Consider the following 15,000-nt stretch of genomic DNA (forward strand, 5'->3'; position numbering starts at 1 on the left):
TACATTCACAGAACACACACATCTTTTCCCAAAATTAAAATTCAAATGGCGTTCAATGAGTGCAAGCTCTGAGTCCCCTGCCTGGGGGCGAACATAAATTCCCCCAGGGAGGACTCCCCTTCTGGCTGCCGATCTGAAAGGTGTCTTGATAACTCCTCGAGCCTTTCTCTTCTCAATTTCCGCAAAATTCGCGATCTTCGTTCTAATTTTCATTCTGTAGAACACCGTCTCTCCTCCTCTAAACCTCACCTTCTCTTCCTCACCGAAGCACAGGTTTCTGAAGCTACTGACAGCAATCTCTATTCTGTTCCCTCCTACTATCTCTATCCTAAATTTCAATCCAAAGCTGGATGTTGCGTCCTCATGCGAACATCACTTGTTCTCGTGCCCACGACCTTAGCTCCTGAATTTTCCACCATCTGGCTAAGACTTCATTGTCATTCTATTACTAAATACATCTGTGCTATTTATCTCTCACCTAACTCTACTGACAATGTAAAATTCTTTGACTATATGAACTCTAAAGTGGAGCATATCTTGACCCACTCTCCCTTCACTGAAATATCCATCTTGGGAGATTTCAATGTTCACCACCAGTTTTGGCTTTCATCCTCTTTCACTGACCAACCTGGTGAACAAGCCTGCAACTTTGCTCTCCTCAACGACCTAGAGCAGTTGGTTCAGCTCCCTACACGTATCCCCGACCGTCTTGGCGACAGGCCCAACATACTAGACCTATTCCTTATCTCTAACCCTTCTGCTTACTCTGTCAAACTGTTCTCTCCGTTGGGCTCCTCCGATCACAACCTTACTTCTGTATCCTGTCCTATCACTCCTGTACATCCTCTGGACCCACCGAAGAGGCGATGCTTCTGGCATTTTGCTTCAGCTCGGTGGGACAACCTGAGTATGTACTTTTCCGATTTCCCGTGGGATGATTACTGCTTCCAGGAGAGAGACCCCTCTGTGTGTTTGCCATGCGCATCACAGAGGTGATTGTCTCTGTTATGGGGGCATACATTCCACGTTCTTTCTCTACTCCTCATGCTTTAACATTGTTCTTGTCAGAAGAGATTGCCACAACAATGATGAATTATTTGTAATACCAATTGGCTTTTTTTTTGTTTCACCACAATTGCTGTTTTTCAGTTTTCAGGTTACTCTGTGTGTATGGCTAAAGGAAATTATTTTTCTTTACATAAGAATCTGAGGCATTGTCTATGTCAGATAATAAATTATGAATAAGTAGGATTTTGGTGAATAACAATATGTAATTTTTTTCATATGAATTAATTGTAACAATGATTTTAGAAAAAAAAGAAGGAATCAAAATATGTTTCTGTGAGACTATGAAACTTGGAAGTATTTGTGGCGTGTTCCTCGGAGGCATCGACGAATATGGCGGAAACGCTGCGGCATCACATTTTTATGTGCTTATAAAGACCCTGAGAAGCCATTTTAACGTGATTTTAGGAGCAAATAAAGACCTTCGTATCGTATTCTCCCCTCACAGTGTGGCATCAAAGACAGGAAGCCAGAAATCTTGAAAATGAGCTGATAGGAGTCGGTTTCTGAGTCAAAGAACTCCTCTGCATTCTTGTAATCTACTGCTGTACACATTAGTTGCAGGGGCGTTGGTGATGCGATGGTGTGAAATGTGGAGGGAGTGGACAGTGCTTGATTGGAAACAAGAAATGAAAGACCAAAATTGTGTTTTAACTAAGCTAGAGTGAGGGAGGCCGCTGTGAGGGACGCGCAAGTTTGGCGCGAAAACGGGTCCTATGTAAGGGGTCTTGGCTTGTAACTCCCAAGAAAAGGCTAAGATAATACGCATTTGAAAGATGTGCAAGTCTTAAAAGTGCTGAAATAATGCAACGTGTGCGTGTGTCGACCATTCCAGTGCTTGAACAGTGCCATACAGCGAAGGTGATGTGAGGGTGAGTGGGAGGATAAGATGACGCGCTAAAGTATATATATATATATATATATATATATATATATATATATATATATATATATATATATATATATATATATATATATATATATATATATATATATATATATATATATATATATATATATATATATATATATATATATATATATATATATATATATATATATATATATATATATATATATATATATATATATATATATATATATATATATATATATATATATATATATATATATATATATATATATATATATATATATATATATATATATATATATATATATATATATATATATATATATATATATATATATATATATATATATATATATATATATATATATATATATATATATATATATATATATATATATATATATATATATAATGTACCAAAATTATGTTTTCAGTTACAGCATTTGAACAGAGATTTGAGTTTACCAACTGACGTTTTCATCCTGGTGTTAGTAAAATGACTGTGCATAATAAAAAATTTAAAACCACATATAATTAAAACCACAATACCTGATAAAACTAAAAAAGATTCACAAAAAACACTGGTTTTATTGATGGGTTTTTGGTTTAAACCAGGGGTGTCAAACTCATGGCCCGCGGGATAGTCATAAATGGCCCGCGGTATCATGGTAGCTTCAATCTTGTCAATGTATTTTCTACCCTTGTTGGCCCCCATGACGGCACTTCAGAGCATGAATTGGCCCTCCAAGGGTTTTGAGTTTGACACCCCTGGTTTAAACCACCAACCCTGCTGTACATAATTAAAATCTTACATATAGTTAAAACCACAATACTGATGAAACTAACAAAAAATACACACAAAATAAAAAAATGGCTTTATTAGTTGGTTACTGGAGGTTTTTTATTGGTTTAAACCATTTGGTTTAAACCGCCAGCCCAGATTTTTTTTCCTCGTATACCTTTTCTCTTCATATCCTACTCCTTGACGTCCTCCTCCTAAGCATCATCATTACCATCAATACCTTCTTTAACCCTTTCCTTATCCAAACCAAGCATATCTAACAACACCAACATTGCATCATTATCATCATCATCATCATCATTATTGCCATCATCGCCAATACCATACTCATTAGAAGGTGTTACTTCATCTCCAGCTAGGCACGAACCGAAAACATGTAGACTAGGTCATTAAGGGGGCAGACGTACCCTCTCCCCAGGTGAAGACACGAACTAACATCGGGTCATAACAGGTATCGGCAGGTCACGCGTCTGATAAAGCGTCGTAATGGCAGCCACTATTGAAAAGCCGACGCGCGCCAAATTGCCAGCAGGGGGGAAGACTTTATTTTGGCCTTACAGGTGAGCGAGTGTGTGTGTGTGTGTGTGTGTGTGTGTGTGTGTGTGTGTGTGTGTGTGTGTGTGTGTGTGTGTGTGTGTGTGTGTGTGATAATAATCATAATAATAATAATAATAATAATAATAATAATAATAATAATAATAATAATAATAATAATAATAATAATAATAATAATAATAATAATAATAATAATAATAATAATAATAATAATAATAATATACGGTTTATTCAGTCACGGCATCCGTCAGGCAGAAAATTTATATTTTAGAAATACATCTTAAATATATTTCACTAACGAGAACAAGTACAAAAAGAAGGAGGATGGAAAACGGGAGTCAGACTTGTCTTCGGGAAGGTAGGGATGGAGGGAGGTGGAGGGTGGAGTGGAGTGCTGTGTGGTGGTGCCGGGGAGGACGAAGGGTGGATTCTTCCAGATGGCGGTGAGGTCAAGTGAGACGTTGGCGACACACAGCTCTCACTACCCTTCCAGCTCCACTAACACACTGCACTCACTGTATGTCTGTATAATGTCACAACATTTCACAAGTGTGCTTTGGAATAATGACTTCCTTGAAAAAATGGGAAGGGGCGGGGATGGGGAGCGAAGGAGAAGGAAAACGATCAACAGGCTGACCCTGCGGCTGCAATGGGGAGCGCCATGTGACACATCTTGACCCCGTGAGGGTCAAGAGGTGTGTGTGTGTGCGTGTGTGTGTGTGTGTGTGTGTGTAATTCACCTCGGTCTGCTGCGGGTCTCTCTCGAGACAGCCAGCCATTCCCCTACGGAAGGAGCTCAGAGCTCAGTGACCGATCTTTGGGGAGGACTGAGACCACTCACACACAACACACCGCGACAACGAGGTGTGTGTGTGTGTGTGTGTGTATGTGTGTGTGTGTGTGCGTGTGTGAATTACAAGACAAAGAAGTATAAAAATAAGATAGATAAGCAGAATAAGAGAGAGAGAGAGAGAGAGAGAGAGAGAGAGAGAGAGAGAGAGAGAGAGAGAGAGAGAGAGAGAGAGAGAGAGAGAGAGAGAGAGAGAGAGAGAGAGAGAGAGAGAGAGAGAGAGAGAGAGAGAGAGAGAGAGAGAGAGAGAGAGAGAGAGAGAGAGAGAAGGCCCTAACATTAAACAAAAGCATGACACCCAGACAAAGCGATCCCATTCCCAAAGTAAATATCTGATCAGGAAATTTAAACATATTCATGAGCACGGAACACTTGCTACCCAAACTTTAAACCACAACTGTCTACGTGCGTAAGACCAAGAAGATTCCCCCAAGCCTAGTTTAAAAGGTATACAGGAGAGCAAGATTTCCCAGCCTCAGCTAAAGCGTATACATCAGGGCCAGATTTCCCGCCACGACCTCAAATGTATATACGAGGGTAAGATTTGCAGAGCACCATAACTCGGGTCACAAAGCCTTGGCGAACACTGGTGTCGCGGGGCCGCGCGTGGCGGCTCCCGGAGGCCACTTGGCGATCCGAGTGTAAATTGTGCGATTTGTTGCCACACTGGAGGAGGAGGAGGAGAGGAGGGGAAGGGGGATAGGGGACAGGAGGAGAAGGAGGAATAGGAGGACAAGGACGAGGACGAAGAAAGAAGGAGGAGGATGGAAAACACGAGCAAGATAACAAGGAAGAAGAGAAAGAGGATGTGGATGAGGAGGAACAGAGGGAAAATAGAAAGAGAAAAACGAGCAAGAGGTAAAAGAGGAGGAAAAAGACGAAGAGAAAGACGAGGAGGAGAAGGAGATGAAAAAGAATAGAAGTAAGGAAATGGAAGAAGCGAATAGATATACAACGACAAGAAGAACTGGAAACGAAGACATGGACTTTGAAATGAAAAACGCAGAGGAAGAAACAGGAGGTGAGAGATAGGAAACAGGAGTAAGGCGAAACGAGGCGAGGGGGAAAGAAGGAAGCAGGAACTGAAACATGATGGAGAAAGAGACGAGGACGGATAGGAACTGGACACGAAAAACAGAAAGGACGGAGGAGGAGGAAGAGGAGAAAGAGTTCGTGGAAAAGGACAAGGAGGAGAAGGAAGAAGAAACGAAGGAGTTGAAATCCCTAAGAAGGATCAGGTGAGGATAAACGAGGGAAAAAGAGGGAGAAAGCAGGGTAGCACAGAAGGAGAGGAGGATGAGACGAGAAGAGAGGAAGACACAGGAAAGAAAAGACACAGACAAAACACACAAAAACACACAAAAGAAATACACAAGTGACAGATGAAGAAGGAAGAACAACAAAGAAGAAAAGAGGAAGAAAACCCATGGTGATCAAAACGCACAGGAAGGCTGGAGGTGAAGGGGGACACGGCGGGTCTATAAACTGCATTTACCTCATTGACACGGGGAAAAAATGACACCTTGATGATAGGCATCGGCGGCGGGGGAGAATAATATGTGTGTGTAAGCGGGAGAGGAGGGAGAGGGGGATTTGGGAGAGAAGGGGAAAAAGGGGAGGAGGTGGAGAAGCGGAAGATGGGGTAGGGTGTTGTGTGTCGGCCCTGAGGAGGAGGAAGAAGCAGAGAAAGAAGAAGAGAAGGAAGGCAAAGGAGAAGAGGAGAAAAAAACAGGAGAGAGGAAAAAGACAAAGACGAGAATGACGGAGGTGGAGAAGGGGAGGAAGAGGAAGAAAAAGAAGAAACTGAGGGCAAAGGCGAAGAGGAAAAAATGGAAGAGAGGCAAAAGAAAAGGACAAGAATGGCAGAAGAGGAGGAGAAGGAGGAGGTGGAAGAGAAGGGAAGGGGACGGAGAGGCTTATTCTGGTGGCGTGGTGAAAAGGGGGGGGGGGGGTAGAAGGGCCGAGGGGAGGCGACGCTGTGCTCTGAGAGTGGCGTGGCAAAAAGTTAGTCCCCGACAGAGACTGATGAGGCCATGATCAGGCACCTAGCCAAGAGCGGGGTGGTTAGGTCTCATGTTTCTCACAGCATGTTGCCCGCCAGACCCGCCCCCCTTACCCCCTTACTCCTCTCCCCAGCTCCCCCGCTCCCTCCCCAGCGCCCCTGCCTGTCATGGTGTTAAGCCAGGGTATTATCTTAGCATAAACTTTAATAGTGATGAAAATACTGAGCCGAAAAGAAGAAAGGAAGGAAAGTTTATATATAAAAACGAAAGACTCCGGAGGTTGAGTCAAAGGGGCCGGAGCATGCAATCAGGCCGCAGCATATCATTACTCCTTGACCTACGGCAGCCACCCGCGAAGCTTAACCTGCCCGGCCCGAATATACAATTTCAGCATGAAACCAAAACCTGTTATACCAAATTACTCGGTGCAGGTAAGTATCATGTAGTATAATGTACAAAATACGGGAGCGTTAAGGATTTTCATTTTTTTTTTAAAGATTCATATTTTCGGAGTTCGGACGAGACTTTTAAATATTCGTTCCGCATATAGAAATAAAGCTTACACCGAGAATGTTTGTTGAATTATTCATAAGTAAAAAGATGAAAAAGTGTCATCCAATTAAAATCAGCTCACGATTCGAGACAAAAAATACTCAAAGCTAATTGGTTACATGGAACTTTGGCTTTGCCTTTCCACACCGAGAAACATCAAGGGCCATTCGCCAATAAAAAGAACGACTGTGGGACAACACTCTTCGACAATTAGAAGTAAACTACCTCACTGTAATTAATGTTTACAGAGAGTTGTGATATTGAAGGGCGAGGAGGAGGAGGAGGAGGAGGAGGAGGAGGAGGAGGAGGAGGAGGAGGAAGAGGAAGTGGGAGGAGGAGGAGGAGGAGGAGGAGGAGGAGGAGGAGGAGGAGGAGGAGGAGGAGGAGGAGGAGGAGGAGCAGGAGGAAGGGAGGAGGGAAGACGTCGAAAAAAAGAGGAAATTAAGGAAAAGAAGGAAGGAAGAGTAACCTTACAGGGTGAGGCTGAAAGGGATTCCTAGAAGTGGCTGTTCATCAAGATTCTTCTAACTTGCTCGGCCGCCCTGAGTTTCCCTCTCGCCGTAATGGGAAAAAAGCCCAGGAGAGAAGGAAGAGAAAGTCACGGCGAGTAAATAACGAAGTGTCGAAGCTCACAAACAGAACCCAGCAAGAAAGTTTACCCACGACAAAAAAAAAACATCTCCTCCTCCTCTTACTCTTTTTCCCTCTCCTCTTCCCTCAGGCCAGCAGGACAGAAAGGAAATATCGAGAGGAAAGAGAAAACGTTTGTCCAAGTGTTTCGAAGTCTCGGCGTCGCGGTTCTTCTTTTGTTTGAGTTGACAGACGCCTGTTGGCCCTCTTCATCCTTCTCGTCCCTCGCTTCTCTCCGGGTATTGTTTGTTATCAATACACTGCTAAATATTACCCTTCACCTTCACCTTAACGTTGCTATTCCTTAAATAACAAAACTCCTGTTGCCTCCCACTGTTCCCCACTGCGATTCCCGTCATTTATCTTTCTATGAATCCCAATATTTATATAACGCAAGGAAAATATACATAGATATAATATCAATACACTGAGAGAGAGAGAGAGAGAGAGAGAGAGAGAGAGAGAGAGAGAGAGAGAGAGAGAGAGAGAGAGAGAGAGAGAGAGAGAGAATCAGAATCAGCCACAATCCTGGAGTCTGGGAGAAAGAAAATGGAGTATTTTCGAGCCGTTTCCCCGAAGTCATTGAGATGCTTCGTTGTCTCCGTCAGGTTATTCGTTCTCCTCCGTCACGGCGGCTGGTACCAAGCTTTCTGCGCCCCCTGGATCCTTCCCCATCCTTCCCCTTCCCTCCCTTCATTACTTAAGCCCTTCTTTCTCCGTTGAACACTCCCCTCAGTCACCCCCCTTCCCTTCCCTTCCCTTCGTCCCATTCTTTGTTTTCTTACTCTCTCCCAGGCCGTCATTTTATCTTTCTTTCTCTCTCTCGTTTGATGTCGAAGAACAAGAAAGGAGAGAGAGAGCTGACGGAGAAAAGAAGAAAGACAGACTGGAAGATAGAATGAAGGTAAGATAGTGAAGAGAGAAGGAGAAAAAGGAGAGTAAAACTAAAAGAAAAAGAGTGAGTGCAGTAGCAAAGAGAGAGGCAGCGTTGGTAGAGGAAAAGGAGAAGTGACGGTGTAAAGAACGGAAGAGGAGGGGGAGAGCAAAGCTAGGAAAGAGGATAAGAGGGGAGGGAGAAGGGGAAAGGCAGGATATGGAGGAGGAAGGTAAAGGATGGAGAGGGAGGGAAGGAAGGAAGGAAGGTCACACAAAGCTACATGAATGGAATTTTGAGGGTTTAGATCGAAAGTTTGAAAGAAAGTTCGAGTGTCCTGAGACTTCCAAAATAAATGTGAATCTTTTTAAATGTGTGTGTGTGTGTGTGTGTGTGTGTGTGTGTGTGTGTGTGTGTGTGTGTGTGTGTGTGTGTGTGTGTGTGTGTATGCGAACGAGCGTTATACATACATACATGCCCCCCCGTTATACATACATACATCCCCCCCCCCGACACACACACGCACGCTTTCATCTACTAACCATCTCACTGGAGTACATGGCAACGCACAAAACATATAACAAAGGGAGGGTAGTGCCAGAAATAGCAACTTCACATTATCACTCTCATATTTACCTGTCCTTCACAAAACCCTCTACTCACCTGGCTACTCCCATTCACCTATAATATACCTAAGCATTATCACGTCCACTTGTCTCCAATAACCTCGTCATGCTTGTCACTTCAAAGCTGTTCGCATTCGTTAGTATACATCACAACTGTTTCTGAGTGTGGGTTTCCTTTCTGCTACGCTGTTACCTTTCCACTATCTCTTCAAAATCACCTGACAGGCATCCACGTGTTATATGGTTCCACTTGCCAGCCAGTCAACCTTTCATGAACCTTTATCTATTGCACATTTTTTCCTACGCTTTCGTTTCTTTGATCAAACCTGCCACTCCATTCACTCTCCTCCTTTTTTTCCGTCTTTTTAACTGATCTTCGTACCGGCATTTCTTTATCCACTATTTTTTTCTCTTTCTCTGTCTATCTATCAATCTATCTACCTATCCGTCTATCTGTCTATTTATCTATCTATGTATCTATCCAGCAATATCTATCTATCTCTTTCTCTTTCTCCCTACCGTCTTCCCTGCTGCACGTGCATAACCATTTCTCCACACCGTTTTGTTTCGTAATGTTATTTTCTGCCAGCATGAAAAATGGCAGAGCAAAAACACACCTGTCAGTCACCGTGGCGTGTCTGTTTCGCAACGTGTCGTCCATTAATTAACCAGAGGCCGACAAAGGTGTATATCGAGGCACGGCGAAGGCCCGAAGGGGTTAGAGTGACCAACTTCTGCGCCAGTACTCGCCCGGAAAAGGGATTTATTCGGGGAAGGAGGAGGAGGAGGAAGAGATAGGAGATGATTCATAGAAGGGGAAGGTTGGAAAAGGCGTGATGAAAGGTAGGTGAAGAGTGAACGGGTAGGTGGAATAGACAGCAAAAGAGGAAGATGGGTGAAGATTGTGGATGATATGCAGAAGGGGAAGATGGGTAACAGCATGACGGGTTGGGTGATGAGTGAAGGGGTGGGTGGAAAAAAGAGGAAAAGGGGATAATGGGTGAAATGACAAGTGGATGGCAAGAATCAGAGGGTGAAAAATGGAAGAGATAGGGAAGGGGGAAACCGGAAGTGCCTTTAATGGGAGTTTTTCATGAGTTGATGGGTAAAATGTTTAGTTAGGTAAAGAGAGAGCTATAGATGATAGGGAGAAGAAACGTGATAGAGAAAAGGCTCAGAGGAATAACTGGATGATTGAGTGAGTGTGCGACGAGTAGGGTAGGTGTGAGGTGGAAGATTAGGAGAGAACAGAGTGGTGGAGGGAAGGCTGACGGAGAAAGGAAGTGACAGGGTGCTCTTCCGGCCTTGAGATAAAACACAAGTATGAGCCTTCGTTTCCTTGGTGATTGATGGTGATGGTGTTGGAGATGATAATGAGGAGGAGGAGGAGGAGGAGGAGGTGCTAACGGAGAAGAAGGAGGAAAAAGACAAAGAGCAGAGGGAAAAGAAGATGAGGAGGAGGAGGAGAGTAAATCTTAAAACAAAACTAATGAAAGTGTGAGCATGAATGATGATAATGCTGCTGCTGCTGGTGATGATGATGAGAGAGTAACGAAAATGAAGACAAAGATGACGAGGATGATGGTAATGATGAAAATGATTGTGATGAGTAAAAAAGGACGGAAAAATCTCAGTAAAACAACATAAAATAGATTCTCCTTACTATATAATAGAAAACGATTTTGTAATACTCGGATCGAACTGACTGAAATGGGACTAAGAGAAGAAATGCGATAAATAATGTATGATACTAAAAAACGGAAGCAGCATCACACGGTTATCTCAACTTCCAAAAATACCTAATGGAAAACATGCGTATATCTTTTTTTTTTTTTCATCTGGTGCAGACCTGTACACCTACACAGGCACAACGACACACACACACACACACACACACACACACACACACACACACACACACACACACACACACACACACACACACACACACACACACACACACACACACACACACACACACACACACACACACACACACACACACACACACACACACACACACACACACACACACACACACACACACATCTTCATACGAACATTCCTTTGCTAAATGCGCTCAACGAAAGAAACAGCTGATACGATATTAAACACAACAACAACAACAACAACAACAACAACAGCAACAACAACAACAACAACAACAACAACAACAACAACAACAACAACAACAACAACAACAACAACAACAATTCTCCTTTTCGTAACACGCTCTTCATTCTCTTTTTTTTTCTTCATACGAACATTCCTTTGCACTAATGCGCTCAACGAAAAGAAACAGCTGATACGATATTTAAACACACACACACACACACACACACACACACACACACACACACACACACACACACACACACACACACACACACACACACACACACACACACACACACACACACACACACACACACACACACACACACACACACACACACTCCCACACACACACTATATCCAGGCCCAGACTTTACGCGCGGAGGATTGAAATTTTCAGCATGTAATCCTTGTGTGTCTGGGGTCGGTGGCCTGGAGGCGGCAGTGACAAACAGAGCGTCAATATAAACACCTGAGGCCCCTGAGATTCCAACCTGAGCCTTGCGTCACACACACACACACACACACACACACACACACACACACACACACACACACACACACACACACACACACACACACACACACACACACACATTCACTCATTCACTCACCCACACACTTACTTTACTATATTTAATAAGAAAGTTTTGAATGTTTATTAAAGGCTGAGTGTTGGCAAATGAAATATGTATATGTTGAACGTAGAAATAAGCTTTAGAATTAACGTCAACGAAACCACCGTCAGCTTGTATTCGCAGTGCTAAATGAAAGGTGAGTGAGCATGAGTCAAGGAACGGTATGGCTGGAGAGAAGGAAGTGGTGGGGAAGGAAAATTGGAACAGTGGAGGACGATAGAGGGAATTTAGTTTAGAGAGAAGAGGAGGGAAAGTGTGGGTAATGGCAAGAAGGGAGAAGGGAGAAGGTGGAGTACAGGAATTGTAAGAGAGGAGAGGTGGAGTGGGAAGATCAAGTCATCAAAAGGAAATAGTGAAAATGCTCATAAATAACAAACTGAAAAAAATAACATGTTCAATAAAGAAAATATATGTTGAAAGAGATAAATAATTGGGACGCTTTACAGTAACGCTTGTCATGAATCCTTAATTACAAGAAAAATTACACCAACAAATGTATTAGAATAACAAGCGACTAAAGAAACTACCACTACTACTACTACTACTACTACTATTACTACTACTACTAATACTAATACTCCTGCTACTAGTACTATTACTATTACTACTACTACTACTACTACTACTACTACTACTACTACTACTACTACTACTACTACTACTACTACTACTACTACAAGTAATAAGAATGAGAATAAAAATATATATGTGAGGATGAAAAAGAACAAAAATAATAATCATAAATACATCAGTTTCCACATTTTTTCCTTATTTCATGCGCTACTGCTTATTTTCCTTATTCATACACGAAAAAAAAATACACTTGCCTTCCTCACTCAATCTGATCATGTCTCCTTTTTCTATCCTCAGCATTTTCCTTTTTCTCTCAGTCACTACGTTAGTCTCCTTATCCCTCTCCCTCTTGCCCTCCCTCCCTTATGTACAAGATAACATATAAATAAGAAAGAGAGGACATGAGTAGAGAGACGGAGGGAAGGGAGGAATAACGAACGGATGCGATGCATAAACACACAGAGCAAAAATTAAGAGATGATACACGCACGTTTGATTCGGAAATAAAAATACGCAGCGAATTAAAAAGTGTGTTGAGTAATATAGAATTGTGTTGCTCTCGTCGGGGAAAATGTAATGTAATATGTGTGTGTGTGTGTGTGTGTGTGTGTGTGTGTGTGTGTGTGTGTGTGTGTGTGTGTGTGTGAGAGAGAGAGAGAGAGAGAGAGAGAGAGAGAGAGAGAGAGAGAGAGAGAGAGAGAGAGAGAGAGAGAGAGAGAGAGAGAGAGAGAGAGAGAGAGAGAGAGAGAGAGAGAGAGAGAGAGAGAGAGAGAGAGAGAGAGAGAGAGAGAGAGAGAGAGAGAGAGATATATATAACTGCACTATTATCCAACGCGACATCAGCAAAGCGTTTGATAAAGTCTGGCTACAGGGCCTGCAATACAAAATACTTCAACTCGGACTGCCAGAGCTAACGGAAAAACTGTTATGTAGCTTCCTTGATCAGCGCTCAGCTTCCATTCGAGTTAAGTCAGCAATATCCTCCCCGTTCCCCCTGCACAGCGGCGTGCCACAGGGCAGCGTGTTATCACCAACGCTCTTCATCACCTACACCTCTGACATGCCCCGGTCTGATAACAGAAGCTGTATGGATATATATTATGCTGACGACGCGACACAAATAGTGACCTCCAACGGTACCCTAGACCACCATGACGCCCTGGTCGTGCGGGAGGCGAACAGACTCAACACATTTGAAAAAAAATGGAAGATCAAGACAAACATAGACAAGTTCGCTGTGGTCGCACTCGGCAGGAAAAAAATAAATGACATACAAATACAGGGCAACACCATCTCCCACCAAAAACAATGCCAGATATTAGGCCACACAGTGACATCCACCGGCCTGATCGTTAAACACGTCAACGACAAAACCATGAAAGTTAAAACAGCCCTCACATCACTAAACAGATTCTGGCACTTCACAGAGCGGCTCAAACTGTATCTAGTAAAGACTAAGATACTTCCTATACTAGACTACTCACCCACCCCAACACACATGGCTTCCCACACCAAGATGTTACAGCTTCAGAGGCTGCAGAACAAAGCGCTGAGATTTGCCACCGGACAGAAATACCCGTACACGGAAAACACAGCAGCACAACACCGCAGACTCGGAGTACAACTAGTCAGCACAAGGCTACGGGAGGCCGCCGGCAGGATATGGGAGAAACTAGACCAGCAAGACGACGTGAACTACACCCACGTCAAGGAGCTTGACGGCAGCACGAACTTGGTCCACCCCTGGTTTCCGCGCAGCTTGAAGTCACTACGAGAAAAACCGCCCACACACCACTTTACGAAAGTGACATCATAGCTTAGCTTTGCTTTACACACAAACAATCCAAACACACAAACCCCCAGCACGCCGGGGGTATACAAATAAGGTGCCCGATAAACAATAACTACACCAGAACAACTAACGAACCTACACCATACAACTGTACACTCCTACTGTCTTTCCTATTCCCCACCTGTACCTCACCACTAACCCACTTCCTCTTCGTACTATACCCTTGATTAAAAAAAAAAAGAGAGAGAGAGAGAGAGAGAGAGAGAGAGAGAGAGAGAGAGAGAGAGAGAGAGAGAGAGAGAGAGAGAGAGAGAGAGAGAGAGAGAGAGAGAGAGAGAGAGAGAGAGAGAGAGAGAGAGAGAGAGAGAGAGAGAGAGAGAGAGAGAGAGAGAGAGAGAGAGAGAGAGAGAGAGAGAGAGAGAGAGAGAGAGAGAGAGAGAGAGAGGGGGGACAAAAAATATAAGCCTCCCTTCCTTCTTGGACATCTCCCCATCAACCTCGCCCCTGACGGTGACTGATCTGCAGGTGTCAAGACAGCCGAAGGAAGAGAGGGAGAGAGAGAGGGAGAGACCAACTGAGGACATGAACCCAGCGATTATATTGAGACAAAGTAGGAAGATGATGATGAGGAGGAGGAAGACGGAGAAAACGGCAGTGGTAATAATCAAGTAAACATGAGCAAAATGAGAGGAACAACAAAATATTCAGCAGATAACAATGAGGATGAAAAAGAAAATAGGAAGAGGAAGAAGAAGAAAGTGACGACTATAGTGGTAACAATCAACAAAAAACTTGAGCATAATAAAATAAACGACAAAATAATAGACAACAGAGATTGAAAGCATGAACAGCATCGGAACTAAAACAAATCCCTGTGACCACCAATAGCAAATAAAGTCATGAAGGGGACAGGAAGATAGAGAAAGATGGGCAGGAAAAAATTTAAAAGGAGGAAATCAAACTTGAATAGAGTGAAGCAAAGACGCGAGGAATCAATGAGAAATAGATCAATAGATGTTCATAAAAAAAATAGAAAAGGAAAAAAAGAGGA

General features: G+C 43.0%; 1 protein-coding gene across 1 annotated transcript in view; it reads left to right on the forward strand.

Annotated features, from left to right (window-relative positions):
- Positions 1-15,000, forward strand: part of LOC127004282 (glutamate receptor ionotropic, kainate glr-3-like) — a 54,479-nt gene that overhangs the window by 6,789 nt on the left and 32,690 nt on the right. The window lies entirely within an intron of this gene.

Source organism: Eriocheir sinensis, chromosome 27, assembly GCF_024679095.1.
Source record: "Eriocheir sinensis breed Jianghai 21 chromosome 27, ASM2467909v1, whole genome shotgun sequence".
Lineage (NCBI taxonomy): Eukaryota > Metazoa > Arthropoda > Malacostraca > Decapoda > Varunidae > Eriocheir > Eriocheir sinensis.